General features: G+C 35.7%; 1 protein-coding gene across 19 annotated transcripts in view; it reads left to right on the top strand.

Moving 5' to 3' along the window:
- SESTD1 (SEC14 and spectrin domain containing 1) overlaps nucleotides 1–13,711 on the top strand; it is a 133,899-nt gene that overhangs the window by 21,482 nt on the left and 98,706 nt on the right. For 13 of the 19 annotated variants that reach the window (XR_014829844.1, XR_014829843.1, XR_014829847.1 and 10 more), the window contains exon 2: nucleotides 510–555. The exons of the other annotated variants lie outside the window; for them this stretch is intronic. The gene's annotated coding sequence lies outside the window, so the exon portion shown is untranslated. The remainder of the gene's footprint in view (nucleotides 1–509; nucleotides 556–13,711) is intronic. 19 annotated transcript variants of the gene reach the window in all.

Below are 13,711 nucleotides of genomic sequence, written 5' to 3'. Positions count from 1 at the left end.
TTTTCTACTGTTCTACCATTTAAAATATCTCCAAATTCAGCCATTTGTCTTAATTTATTGAGTTCTTTCAATGCTCTAGACATTGTACTTGGCACTTGCTGTTATATAGCATGAAGTAAAATTGTGTCAGTCCCTGTTTTTAGAGCATATGCTTTTAATAGATGCTAAACTTTATGCTTGGAAGTATAGGATATAAAAGAACTATATAGGAAGGGCAAGCCAGCAAGCATCAGTCACATGCTAAGTCGCCCAAAAAGTGTAAGACAAGGTGATCATCAGAAACCCATCAGAGAAGTTCCCATTGTGGCTCAGCAGATTGAGAACCTGACGTAGTGTCCATGAGAATGCAAGTTCAGTCCCTGGCCTAGCTCAGTGGGTTAAGGATCTAGCATTGCCACAGACTGGTAGGTTGCAGATGTGGTTTGGATCACAGATTGCTCTGCCTGTGGTGTAGGCTGGCAGCTGCATCTCTGATTTGACCCCAGCTCTGGGATTTTTATATGTTGCAGGTGCAGCTGTAAAAAGAAAGAAGAAAAAAGGATCGCCATCAGGAGGGTAAGTTATTGAACACATCAGTAATAGTTATAATTTTGCATATTTGTATGTGATAGCATTTTCTTCATGAAAGTTTTCACGTGCGTTGTTATGTGATTAATAATTTAAGAATCTTGGGAGTTCCCATTGTGGCTCAGTGGGTTATGAACCAGACCAGTATCCAGAGGATACAGGTTCGATCCCCGACCTCGCTAAGTGGGTTAAAGATCTGGCGTTGTCATGGGTTGTGGTGGAGTTCACAGATGTGGCTGGATCTAGCATTGCTGTGGCTGTGGCATAGGCCAGCAGCTGTAGCTCCAGTTTGACCCCCAGCCTGGGAAATTCCATATGCTACAAGTGCAGCTCTAAAAAGCAAAAGCAAAAAAAAAAAAAAAAAAAAAAAAAAGATGATTTAAAGATCTCTTTCTTAAGGTTATAAAATAATTTTATTTGTCCCTGTAGTGTCTATATTGGAAAAAAGGGCAAGTGAAGCATTTGTAATATCTTCCTTTAAATTTCTGATAGATTATATAATTAATTGGCTTACTTTTAGATTAGGAAAATAAAATTAAAAAGTGGTTAGATTTTTATAGAATTGAGTTGAAATCAGGAATTACTGAATTTAAAGCACTTTGACCAAAAAGATGATTTTTGTACTTAAGTATTATAAGATAAATCTACTAAAAATGATTTTTGTACTTAAGTATTGTAAAGTAAAACTATTTTTGGTTTTGTATTAGTTCATTTACATAGGTTTATTTTAGTCCTAGTTCATAACTTAAAAGGCCATGAACAACAAAGTATTCTAAACCATCAAACTACAGAAAATAAGAAAATAAAACCTACATCACATTATTTGTTTTCCAAAGATGAGTGCAAAAAAAAAAAATAAGTATAGGGCTTACTCTAACATATTTAAATAACAAGCAAAAGCATATGTCATCTCCCTGTGAAAGGCATATTAGTTGTAAAATTGTATTTTCATTTCTTTAGCTTTTACTTTTCCACATGTATGTGGAGGCTTCTTTAACGTTTTCTACCCTTGAGACTTGTATTCTAAGTAGTTTAACAAATAAATATGACTTGGTCAGTTCTGTCAGTGAATCCCCATTCATTTTAAAATAAGAATTATACTGTATAGTAAGTGTAACAGAAATAGTTTGAGTTAAAATAGGAGCACTAAGGAGGAAGAGAGTGGTTACTCATCCTCACATTAGGAATTGTGTCAGGAAAGGTTTGACAGAGAAGGTGCAGCTAAGGTCAGTTTTAAAGAGTACATAGGAATTGCTTTGACTGGGTGGATAAGGATATTTCAGCATAGGTAGCACCATATACCAGAGTACAATGAAACAGCATTATAGGTTCAGAGAACTGTACTTGCTTTCTTCCTGATGAGAAGGGCATGAAATAGAGAGAGGCAGGGGCATGACCTGGAGAAGACTTAAGTCTTGTAGAAGGGTTGCCATGGAGGACCATTCAAGGTTGATTTTATTTATGTATGTATGTATGTATGTATATATGTCTTTTGTCTTTTCTAGGGCTGCCCCCTTGGCGTATGGAGGTTCTCAGGCCAGGGGTTGAATCGGAGCTATAGCCGCTGGCCTACGCCAGGGCCACAGCAACACAGGATCTGAGTGGCATCTGCGACCTACACCACAGCTCACAGCAATGCCAGATCCTTAAACCACTGAGCAAGGCCAGGGATCAAACCCGCAACCTCATGGTTCCTAGTGGGATTCATTAACCACTGCACTATGAGGGGAACTCCCCATTCAAGATTTTAAAGTAGAGGAGTGAGAGGGTAATTTTGCAAGTGTGTGAAAGTGGAGAGTCTGGAGTCAGTAAATCTTTCAGAGGTTATACACTAATTGAATCAACAGTGCTGTCAAAGAGAAGAAGAGTCAGCAGGTCATATGGCCGTTTGTGTAGAGGGTATAGGAAGAGAAAAACCTTTCTTAGGTTTTTGGCTTTGGTTTTTATAATATGTGTGTAGCGGTGCATAGAAATTGTTGGGGAATAATGTTATCAAATACTACCATAATTTTACTTAATTTAAAAATATTTAAATAATTTCAGATTTACAGAAAAGCTGCAAAAATAATTTGAAAAATCTCCATATAACTCTTCACCCCAGATTCCCCAAATGTTAGGTTTTTACCTCATTTGCTTTTCATAAAGCAGCAAGTACATATTTTTTTCTAAACCATTTCAGAGTAATTTGCTAACACTATGGTCCTTTGCACCTAAATCCATCAGTGCACATTTCTCCCTCAAAAAACCAAGAATTTTTATGACTACAATACAATCATCAGAATTGTATACAACACCATATAAGCTTTATTAAAATTTTTCTGAGTATCCTAATGTCCTTTTGAGTAAAGGAGGAAAAAAAAACTTCTTTCCTGGTACAGTGTTCAGTTTAGAATCATGTGTTACTTTTTTTTTTTTTTTTTTTTTTTTTTTTTAGAATTTTCCATTTAGAAAATTTATTTATTTGAAATAAACAATTATTTTGTGCACGACAGATTTTGGAAGATTGCAAAATATTCATTAAGAAATTCAGGACCTATAATGTCATAAGACTACTAGCAGTGAACAAAATGAGTGAAAAACATCCTACTTTTGTGGAGCTTAGGTGCATGTGTTCTTACCCTTTATTTATTTATTTATTTTAGTTTTTTTATTTTCCCACTGTACAGCAAGGGGGTCAGGTTATCCTTACATGTATACATTACAATTACATTTTTTCCCCCACCCTTTCTTCTGTTGCAACATGAGTATCTAGACAAAGTTCTCAATGCTATTCAGCAGGATCTCCTTGTATGTCTATTCTAAGTTGTGTCTGATAAGTCCAAGCTCCCGATCCCTCCCACTCCTTCCCCCTCCCATCAGGCAGCCACAAGTCTTTTCTCCAAGTCCATGATTTTCTTTTCTGTGGAGATGTTCATTTGTGCTGGATGTTAGATTCCAGTTATAAGTGATAACATATGGTATTTGTCTTTGTCTTTCTGGCTCATTTCACTCAGTATGAGATTCTCTAGTTCCATCCATGTGTTACTTTTAATTGCGGTATCTCTTTAAACTCCTTTAATCTGGAATGCTTCCTTGGTCTTTGCATTTCTTCATACAACATTTTGAAGAATATAGGTTAGTTATTTTGTAGAAATATTCCACTATTTGGATATGGCTGATATTTCCTTCTGATTAGATTCAGATTATGCATTTTTGGGCTGGAATACTACAGAAATGTGTTGATGTAGTGTATCTGGAGGCCCATACTGTTGTTTCATCCTGTGATATGAATTCTTACCACTTGCTCTGGTGGTGCCCTTTAGGTTTTCCCACTATAAAATTATTATTTTTTCCCTTTGTAATTACTAAGTATCTTTCGAGGAAATACTTAGACTCTGTAAATATCCTATTTCTCATAACATTTTACCTAATAATTTTAACACAATAATAATTTTTTATCTGTATTGTTCTCTGTCCTTTTGGCATGTATCCATAAATCTTTGAACACTTCCTTATATTCTGACAACAGGATGTTTCAGAGTCATCTTGTACTTTCCCTGTTCAGCCTTCAAATCTGCCCTTTTTTCTGGGAGCCCTGATATCCTTTAATGGGAGTGGTATTTAGAAATCAGGATCTAGGCACTTGTGCTCATTGCTTACTGAGAGGTCATTGATTTTAGTCTCTTGTACTAGTTAGTGTTTTCCAAAGAAACGGAACCAATCAGATATATGCATAAGGAGGTTTATCATAAGGAATTGACTCAGGTGATTGGACTGGCAAGTCCAGTCTATGGGATGGGCTGGCAGACTGGAGACCAAGGAAGAAGTAATATTTGATGATCCTTGGATGCAGGATTCAAAGGCCATCAAGCAGAAAGAACTGATGTCACAGATTAAGTCTGTAGGCAGTCTACTTGGAGCATTCTCACCTGTTCTGGGAGGGTCAATCTTTTTGTTCTATTGAGGCCTTCACCTGTTTGGATGAGGCCCACCCATAATATGGAGGGCTTTAATTAAAATGTTAGTCTCATCTAAAAATATCCTTGTGGAAACATTCAGAATAAGGTTCAGTCAGACATATGGGCACTCTGTGGCCTAGTCAGTTGACACATAAAATCAATCATCAGAGCCTTCTCAGTGGGCAAAGCTTGGACGGACACACACACACACACACACACACACACACACACACCATCTATATTAAAAACAGTACATATTACTTTTTCCTATTCCATCCATCATTGTGGTGTTCCTTGTAGCCTCCCTCCCCACTCTTTGTAACTCTCTTCTCTGACGGTGAGTTTAGCTCCCATTATTCATAGGTTATTTATTTATTTGCTCAACCCTAGAATACAATAGATAGTAATTCAGAATTACTAATTCTTAGCACTGTGAACAACAAAATGAAGCATTTATTAGAATTCAGTGTTTAGTTTTTTGTTTATAACCTGAGAGTATTCGGTAACAATACTGTATTCAAAACATACTTGGGTTAATTTTCTCCTCTCCCATCCTCTTTAGTGTGGTTATACTTTTTTTTTTTTTTTTTTTTTTTTTGCCTTTTAGTGCTGCACCTGCGGTAAATGGATGATCCCAGACTAGGGGTCAAATTAGAGCTATAGCTGCTGGCCTACACCAGAGCCACAGCAACATGGAATCTGAGCCACATCTGTGACCCTACACCACAGCTCACAGCAAAGCGGGATCCCCAACCCACTAAGCGAGGCCAGGGATCAAACCCACATCCTCATGGATACTAGTCGGATTTGTTTCCACTGTGTCATGACCAGAACTCCTATGCTTGTCCTTTGAAAAGCCATTATAGACATTTCTTTCTGTTTGATTTCTGTTTTGAGGGGTTCCCCCCCATCCTTGTTGATTTTGTTATTTATCTTTTGAGTATGTGAAACATACTTATGGTTCCAAAAGTTAGAACTATGTGGGAAGAGAAGAGTTAGTCATCCCTCCCGTCTCTTTTACTCCTTTTCACGCATTCTTCCCCACTCCCCATAGGTTTCTTTGCACAAGATGAGTATATGCATATATATACACACACACACACATACATACGTATATATATTCTTCCTTTTTTATTACATAAAAGTGGCATGCTACAGGCATTCTTTTGCACTTTGCTTTTTCCACTTAACAGTGTTTACTGAATTATCTATATTATTTCATAGGGATCTTCATTAATTTTTCCCACCCACCCCTCCACTTGTCTCATTTGGAAACCATAAGTTTTTCAAAGTCTGTGAGTCAGTATCTGTTCTGCAAAGAAGTTCATTGTGTCCTATTTTTGGATTCCACATATAAGTGATAGCATTTGATGTTGGTGTCTCACTGTCTGGCTAACTTCATTTAGCATGATAATTTCTAGGTCCATCCATGTTGCTACAAATGCCGTTATTTCTTTTCTTTTGATGGCTGAGTAATATTCTGTTGTGTATATGTACCATATCTTCTTTATACACTCCTCTATCAGTGGACATTTAGGTGGTTTCCATGTCTTGGCTATTGTATATAGTGCTGCAATGAATTTTGGAGTACATGTGTCTTTTCGAGTCATGGTTTTCTCTGGATAGACACCCAAGAATGGGATTGCTGGATCAAATGATAATTCTAGTTTTAGTTTTCTGAGGAATCTCCATACTATTTTCCACAGTGGTTTGCACCAGTTTACATTCCCACCAACAGTGTAAGAGGGTGCCCTTTGCTCCACACCCTCTCCAGCATTTATTGTTTGTAGACTTTTTGATGATGGCCCTTCTGGCCAGTGTAAGGTGGTACCTCATAGTGGTTTTTATTTGCGTTTCTCTAATAATGGGTGATGTTGAACAACTTTTCATGTGTTTTTTGGCCATCTCTATGTCTTCTTTGGAGAATTGTCTGTTTAGATCTTCTGCCCCTTTTTTGATGGGGTTGTTTGCTTTTTTTGTATTGAGCTGCAGAAGGTGTTCATAAATTTTGGAAATTAGTCCCTTGTCAGTCGCTTCATGTGCAAAGATTTTCTCCCATTCTGTGGGTTGTCTTTTTGGTTTTTTTTTTTAAGGTTTCCTTTGCTGTGCAGAAACTTTTGAGTTTAAAAGTCCCATTTGTTTATTTTTGTTTTTAATGTCATTATTCTAGGAGGTGGATCTGGGAAGATATTGCTATGGTTTATGTCAGAGAGTGTTCAGCCTATGCTTTCCTTTAAGAGTTTTATAGTATCTGGTCTTATATTTAGGTCTTTAATCCATTTTGAGTTTATTTTTGTGTCTAGTGTTAGGAAGTGTCCTAATTTCTATCATTTGCATGTGGCTGTCCAGTTTTCCCAGCACTACTTACTGAAGGGGCTGTCTTTTCTCCATTGTATATTCTTTCCTCCTTTGTCGTAGATTAGTTGACTGTAGGTGCATGGGTTTAATTCTGGGCTTTCTATCCTGTTCCACTGATCTATATTTTTGTGTTTGTGCCAGTACCGTATGTTTATGGTTTGAGACTGTAGCTTTGTAGTATAGTGTGAAGTCAGGGAGCCTGATGCCTCCAGCTCCATTTTTCTTTCTCAGGATGGCTCTGGCTATTCTGGGTCTTTTGTGGTTCCAAACAAACTTTAAAATATTTTGTTCCAGTTCTGTGAGAACTGTCCTTGTTAATTTGATAGGGATTGCATTGAATGTGTAGATTGCCTTGGGTAGTAGAGTCATTTTGATAATATTGACTCTTCCAATGCAAGAGCATGGTATGTCTTTCCATCTGTTTGTGTCATGTTTGATTTTTTTCATCAGCATCTTATAGTTTTCAGAGTACAGGTCTTTTGTCTCTTTAGGTAAGTTTATTCCTAAGTATGTTATTCTTTTTGATGTGATGGGAAATGAGATTGCCTCCCTAATTTCTCTTTCTGATCTTTTGTTGTTGGTATTTAGAAATGCAGTTGATTTCTGTGTATTAATTTTGTATCCTGCAACTTTGCCAAATTCATTGATGAGCTCTAACAGTTTTCTGATAGAGTCTTTAGGATTCTCTAGGTATAGTATCATGTCAGGTGCAAATAGTGATAGTTTTACTTCTTCCTTTCCAATTTGGATTCCTTTTATTGCTTTTACTTCTCTGATTGCTGTGGCTAGGACTTCCAGAACTATGTTGAAGAGTAGTGGTGAGAGCAGACATCCTTGTCTTGGTCCTGATCTCAGTGGGAATTCTTTCAGCTTTTCACCATTGAGAATGATGTTAGCTGTGGGTTTGTCATATATGGCCTTTATCATGTTGAGGTAGGTTCCCTCTATGCCCACTTTCTGAAGGGTTTTTATCAGAAAAGGGTGTTGGATTTTGTCAAAGGCTTTTTCTGCATCTATTGAGAGGATCATATGGTTTTTAGTCTTCAGTTTGTTAACATGGTATATCACACTGATTGATTTTCGGATATTGAAGAATCCTTGCATCCCTGGGATAAATCCCACTTGATCATGATGTACAATCCTTTTAATGGATATTTGGATGTGTTTTTCTAGTATTTTTTTGAGGATTTTCATATCTATGTTTATCAGTGAAATTGGCGTGTGATTTTCTTTTTTTGTGGCGTATTTGTCTGGTTTTGGTATCAGGGTAATGGTGGCCTCATAGAATGAGTTTGGGAGTGTTCCTTCCTCTGCAGTTTTTTGGAATAGTTTCAGAAGGATAGGTGTTAGCTCTTCTCTAAATGTTTGATAGAATTCACCTGTGAAGCCATCTGGTCCTGGACTTTTGTTTGTTGAAATTTTTTAATCACAGTTTCACTTTCAGTACTTGTGATTGGTCTGTTCATCTTTTCTCTTTTATCCTCGTTTAGTCTTGGAAGATCTTTGTCTTCAACTCTTAATTGCAACTTTATTTTGCTGTTAGTTTTATAGTTAAATATGTTAAATCTTCATCATCAGTCTTTTGCTGAAGTTTCCCAGTTGCCTACTAGTTAGATATATCTCAGTATTTAGTAGATTTCTCAAGAAGATCTCATGGGCACAATTTCCCCTGAGTTCTTTTCATATTTAAAATTGTTTGTCTATAGCCTTGATACTAGGAGAAGATTTTGGCCAGAAATAATGTCCTTGGTTTATACTTTCTCATTTATAATGTGACCTTTTTTAATATGTCATTTTTGAGAAGTCTGATGCTACTTCAAGAAAGCCCTTTTAAATTTAAATTATTTTTCTGTAAAATAATCACCAGTTTTTCATTTCAACATTTTGATTTTGTATGTTGTGTGTTCCAACAAAAAATAGTATTTTTTTAAATTGCTGTTGCCACAGTCTCACTTCTAGAATGTAGTATTAGTTGCTAGCAGAAATGATATTGCTTTAATTACTAGAAATACTTGCAGTCAAAAGCTTCTTTTTGGTTGTCCATAGGAATCCCAAAGTTTCCTCTGTGGTGCTTTCCTGGATTCCACAAATTAGATAATCTGCCAAATGATATGTGGGTGCAAGAGTCAGGAGCCATCTAAATAATGCAAACAAGAACTAGGAGCTGGAAAGTGTTTATAGATATTAACGTGAGAAAGTGAGGTGTAGGAGGGGCTGATGATGAATGAATACTGTTATAAAAGTGAAGATGCAGTTTCAGAAAATGGAAAAATGTTCATGTTGTGGCTTTTTCCAAGTGTTGAAATACAGATAATGAAAACTCGGGCCGTAAATGTAGTAAAGTTAAATAAGCCATTTTTAAGAGCCAGAATTTAGAGTTGGCTCAGCATAAAGAAGGCTTTATAAAATGCCTCTCTTCATTCATGATCCCGATGGGCCAGGTCCCAAGATGTGTTCTGTAAAGGTCTCTGAACTATGTAATTTAATATTCTCTTCAGAGTAAATATATGCTCTATTCATAGTGCTTTGTTAAGTTTAAAATTATCTAAGCTCGTTTTCCCCCTTTTCTCCTGCTTCCTAATTATTCTGCCCAGTGGCACCTAATTGAGAAAGTTAGCAGGATCGTAAGAAGAGAGTTTATTCAGGGAATATTTATTGTATATTGGTCATGTGCCAGACTTTGTCCTAGGAAAACAGATGTGGGCATTCAAATGACTGAGCCAACACCTACATTAGATTTCGGAAATAACTTTTTGGCTCTGTTGACTAGGTAAAACAAGTTGTTATTAAATTCGGAATATGCTCTTAAGTGTTAAGATGTGATACACACAATACCTTTGGATTCTTCTTTCTTCTCTTGGTCACACCCTATGGTACTTAATTGAATCTTCACCTCAGAGATCTTCCTGTCTTCTGACCAGTCATCACTGTTCATACATCATAGGGAGTACCTAATGTGGACATAAACTTTTGCCTTCCTTAGTGATTTAATTACTCATTAAAGAGCTTAATATAGAGGTAGTGAGAGGGAGACTGCTCAGAACATGACTCTAGTCACAAAGTGAGAAAGACCTAAAGGGGCAGGAAACAAAATTGTCCAGGGCCAAAGAAGTGTAAAAGCAGGGATTCTGCCTGCCTACCTGCTTCTTTTTATATTCTGGTTATTGCATGTGTCAGAATATGTTCTCTTCCTAGCAGCCGTACATGGAGACCAAGTGTGCAGATCTTCCTATGTAAAGAGCTTTAGGATGTGATAATATACTATGTGAATATTTTAAAGTTATGTGTAGTCTATTTCCTGTCTCCTCGATTTTGAAATAAGACACTGCTAAATGCAAAAAAAAAAAAAAAAATGTAAAGGATTGTAGCTTTCTCTTTTACAGTATGTGTATGGTTACAGATTTCATCTTTTTAATTTTATCATGGATATTTTCAAACTTAAAAGAGCAGAGAGAGTAGTAAAATGAACCACTGTTTACCCCTCATCTCTCTGCTTTCAGCATCATCAAGAAGTGACCAATCCTATTCCACACATGTGCTCCCTCCCCATTAGTGACCCAAATCCCAGATATATTTCACTCGAAAATATTCAAGTATCTGTCACTAAAAGATAAGGTACTCTTTTTAATAAACGGGACCTTACTGTCATTATAGCTAAAAAAAGAACAATTTTATTTGAAAGATGTTAAAGATCGTTATTATTCATATTATAATAAAGGTTACTACAGCAAACAAGGGTAGAGCAGTAATGTCACTTAGGCTTTGGACTAAACATTACATTTGAATGCCAGGTTTGCTGCTTATTAACTGCATGACCTTGGGCGGGTTAACCTCTCTTCCTTTCACTTAGCCTCAGCTGTTAAGTAATAGTAATAATAATCTAACCTCATGGGATTGTTGTAAATTGTAAATGAAACAAGGAACATGAAGTGGTTAGGATACTGCTTTATATAAAGAACATTCTCAATAAACTTCGTCTTTGTTGTCTTATTTGGACTTATAAAGAAATATACTGGTAACTAATTTCACATTCTATCTTTTAGTGTAGGTGATGTTTCAAAGTCATTTGCATTCTGTGAGCCTCTAAGCCTTTGATTTTTAGGGAATGGAAATGCCAAAAAGTCTTAGAATTTTAATTCAAAAGAACATTTTACACTTTACTCAAAAGTAGATTTGATTTGTTTTAAGACATGTGATACTATTGATAGAAATCTATATTTAACCTTTAATCAAATCTTGGATGTCTTTATGTGTGTTGTTATGAAAACTGAGATACCCTAACAGATAAGACCATTCTTTATAAGTCTTCCTATAGGTGAAAAATAAGCAAAACTAAATTAAATGATTTTTAGAGTACCAATTTACTTAAAGTGATAGTTTGGGCAATTGTGAATATAAATGTGGTACCACTGTTATTGCTTATACTCTTCTTTTTTCCTTCTATTTAATCCATTTAATTTTTTTTTTCTGATTTTACAATATCCAGGATATACAGTGTTGAAGAAATTGGCCTTTGCTGCTGAAGTTCTTTCATGGAAGTATGTTCTAATTATAGTGGAAGTCAGGGGGATAAATTGCCTAGCATATGCAATTTGTTTTACAGACATTCTGGAACATGTTGCTTACATATTTTTAGTTTTTATTTTTTAATACTTAAAGTGCATATCACTTTACTCTAGATTATCCTGATTTACAGAATAGGCAGTCCTCTTCTTTATTTTTTAAATTATTTTTTGACAATTTTATTTAAGTGGAATTTACCATAAAATTCACCCATTCTAAGTATACAGGTCAGTGATTTTTTAATAGATTTACAGAATCATCACCACAGTTTGATTTCAGAGCATTCCCATCACTCTTAAAAGGAATCTTCTTTCTGCCCCAGCTGTAGACAACCACGTCTCTATAGATTTGCCTATTTTGGATATTTATTATAAGGCCAGACCTTTTGTGTCTGGCTTCTTTAATTGAGCATACTGTTTTAAGGTTCATCCATGTTGTTACCATGTAGCTATACTTCATTTCTTTTTATTGCTGAGTAATATTCCATTATCTGGATGTACCACATTTTCGTCATCCATTCAGAATTGATGGACATTTGGATTGTTTCCATGTCTTTAACACTATGAATAATACTGTTATGAACATTTGTGTTTAAGTTTTTGCGGGGATATATTTACAAAAAAATATTAACTAGAAATAATGGTTCTCTGTTATTCCTGTGTTTTTAATTTTGATTTTATTATGTGACAGTATAGTGGAGAGAAGTTCTCTGCAGGGTTTTAGGAGCCTTGGTTTCATATTATGATTCGTGTGATGTCCAGTCTTAAAAGGGTAAATCTATGTCTACAGATCTCAGTTTCTACTCTAGATTGTATGTTTGTATCCTCCCAAAATTCATATATTGAAAACTAATCCCCTGTGTGATGGTATCTGGATAAAGCCTTAGGAGGTGAAGGGTACTCCTATAATAGAGACCCCAGAGAGCTCCCTTGTCCTTCTGCCATGTAAGGACAAATGTAGAAGACAGCCCTTTGTAGTTCAGGTGGGCCCTCAGCAGACACTGAATCTGCCTGCTGTGGACTTCTCAGCCTCCAGAACTGTGGGAAATAAATTTCTATTGTTTATAAGCCATTTAATCTATGATGTTTTTTATTATAATAGCCCAAATGTACTAGGACAATTTCCTTATCAATAAAATGAAAACATTAGTGCAGATTCCCTCTATGGTTCTAAGTCCCTGGTTATAAATCTCTTAATTTCTATATGGTCTTGGGCAAATGAGTTAATTTCTCTATGCCTCAGTTTTCTTATCAGAAAAAGTGGGGATGTTAATATAATTGCATGTTGTTCTGATCATGAAATAATATTCTTGGAACATTAAAAAAAAAAAAAAAAACAGCCAAGATGTGTTAAGCCACTTGTAACAAGTTTGTAACCATTTCAGTCTGTTTGACCAAGAAGATCTTAGTGGGAGTGCTTTGGCTCCGGCCTCTGTGGAGAATCAGTGATAGTAAAACAGTAATTGGTGGAGAAAGGAAAATTTAGCTGCAAATTATAGGTGCCATTTACTGAGTGCTTCTCATTCTGGAATATACTAAACACTGTATATACATTGGATCAACTAATCCTGGGTCCTCTGAGTTATGTTCAGTAATTATGCTCATAAAACAAAGTAAAAGAGTTGCCAAAACCACCTAGCTAGTATGTGGCTGCCTCAGAGTCACACCCTGGCTGAAAGACCATGATGTTTACCACTGCACCAAACTGCCTTTCAGGGAGAACAGCTCTTTAGAATAGACTCCCATGGCAGAAAGGTCTTCAGTGGGGGAAGACTTTGCTTGGAAAAGATATCTAGTATTATTCACAGTCCTTATGAGGGATGAAAGAGGGGCTCATTTTGTAAATAGTTTTCCATATGTGTCTCATATTACTTTGTTCCATGTGATTGTGATGTGACATTTTCAGATACTGAACGAGTTAAAGGATTAACAGTATGTTCAGTATTGTTTTGGCAATTTTACCTTAAAAATACATTATATATTGATTTTTTTAATGGACTTTTAATCTGATGGAAAATAACTCTTTCATATGTTCTGCTGGCTTCTTTTGCTTGGGTAATATCATAATAATTGGCATTTTTTGAGCAGTTTTCCATCTCTTTAGGTAACTTAAATTTTTTAAACTTTCTTTTTTGTACTCTTATTAAGTCCTTTTTTCGTATTTTTTAACTTTGTGTTTTTAACTTCTCCAGTGTGGTGTTTGGTGTTTTTCAGTATAGACAAAAAAAAAAAAAAAAAAAAAAAAACCCAACTTAATAATGCCAAAATCTTAATTTGTGTTATTTA

Source organism: Sus scrofa, chromosome 15, assembly GCF_054392235.1.
Source record: "Sus scrofa isolate SSC_HxYL_T2T_F1_AM1 chromosome 15, Sscrofa_HxYL_maternal_Yorkshire_Landrace_v2.0, whole genome shotgun sequence".
Classification (NCBI taxonomy): domain Eukaryota; kingdom Metazoa; phylum Chordata; class Mammalia; order Artiodactyla; family Suidae; genus Sus; species Sus scrofa.
This window is presented reverse-complemented; position numbering and strand designations above follow the sequence as displayed.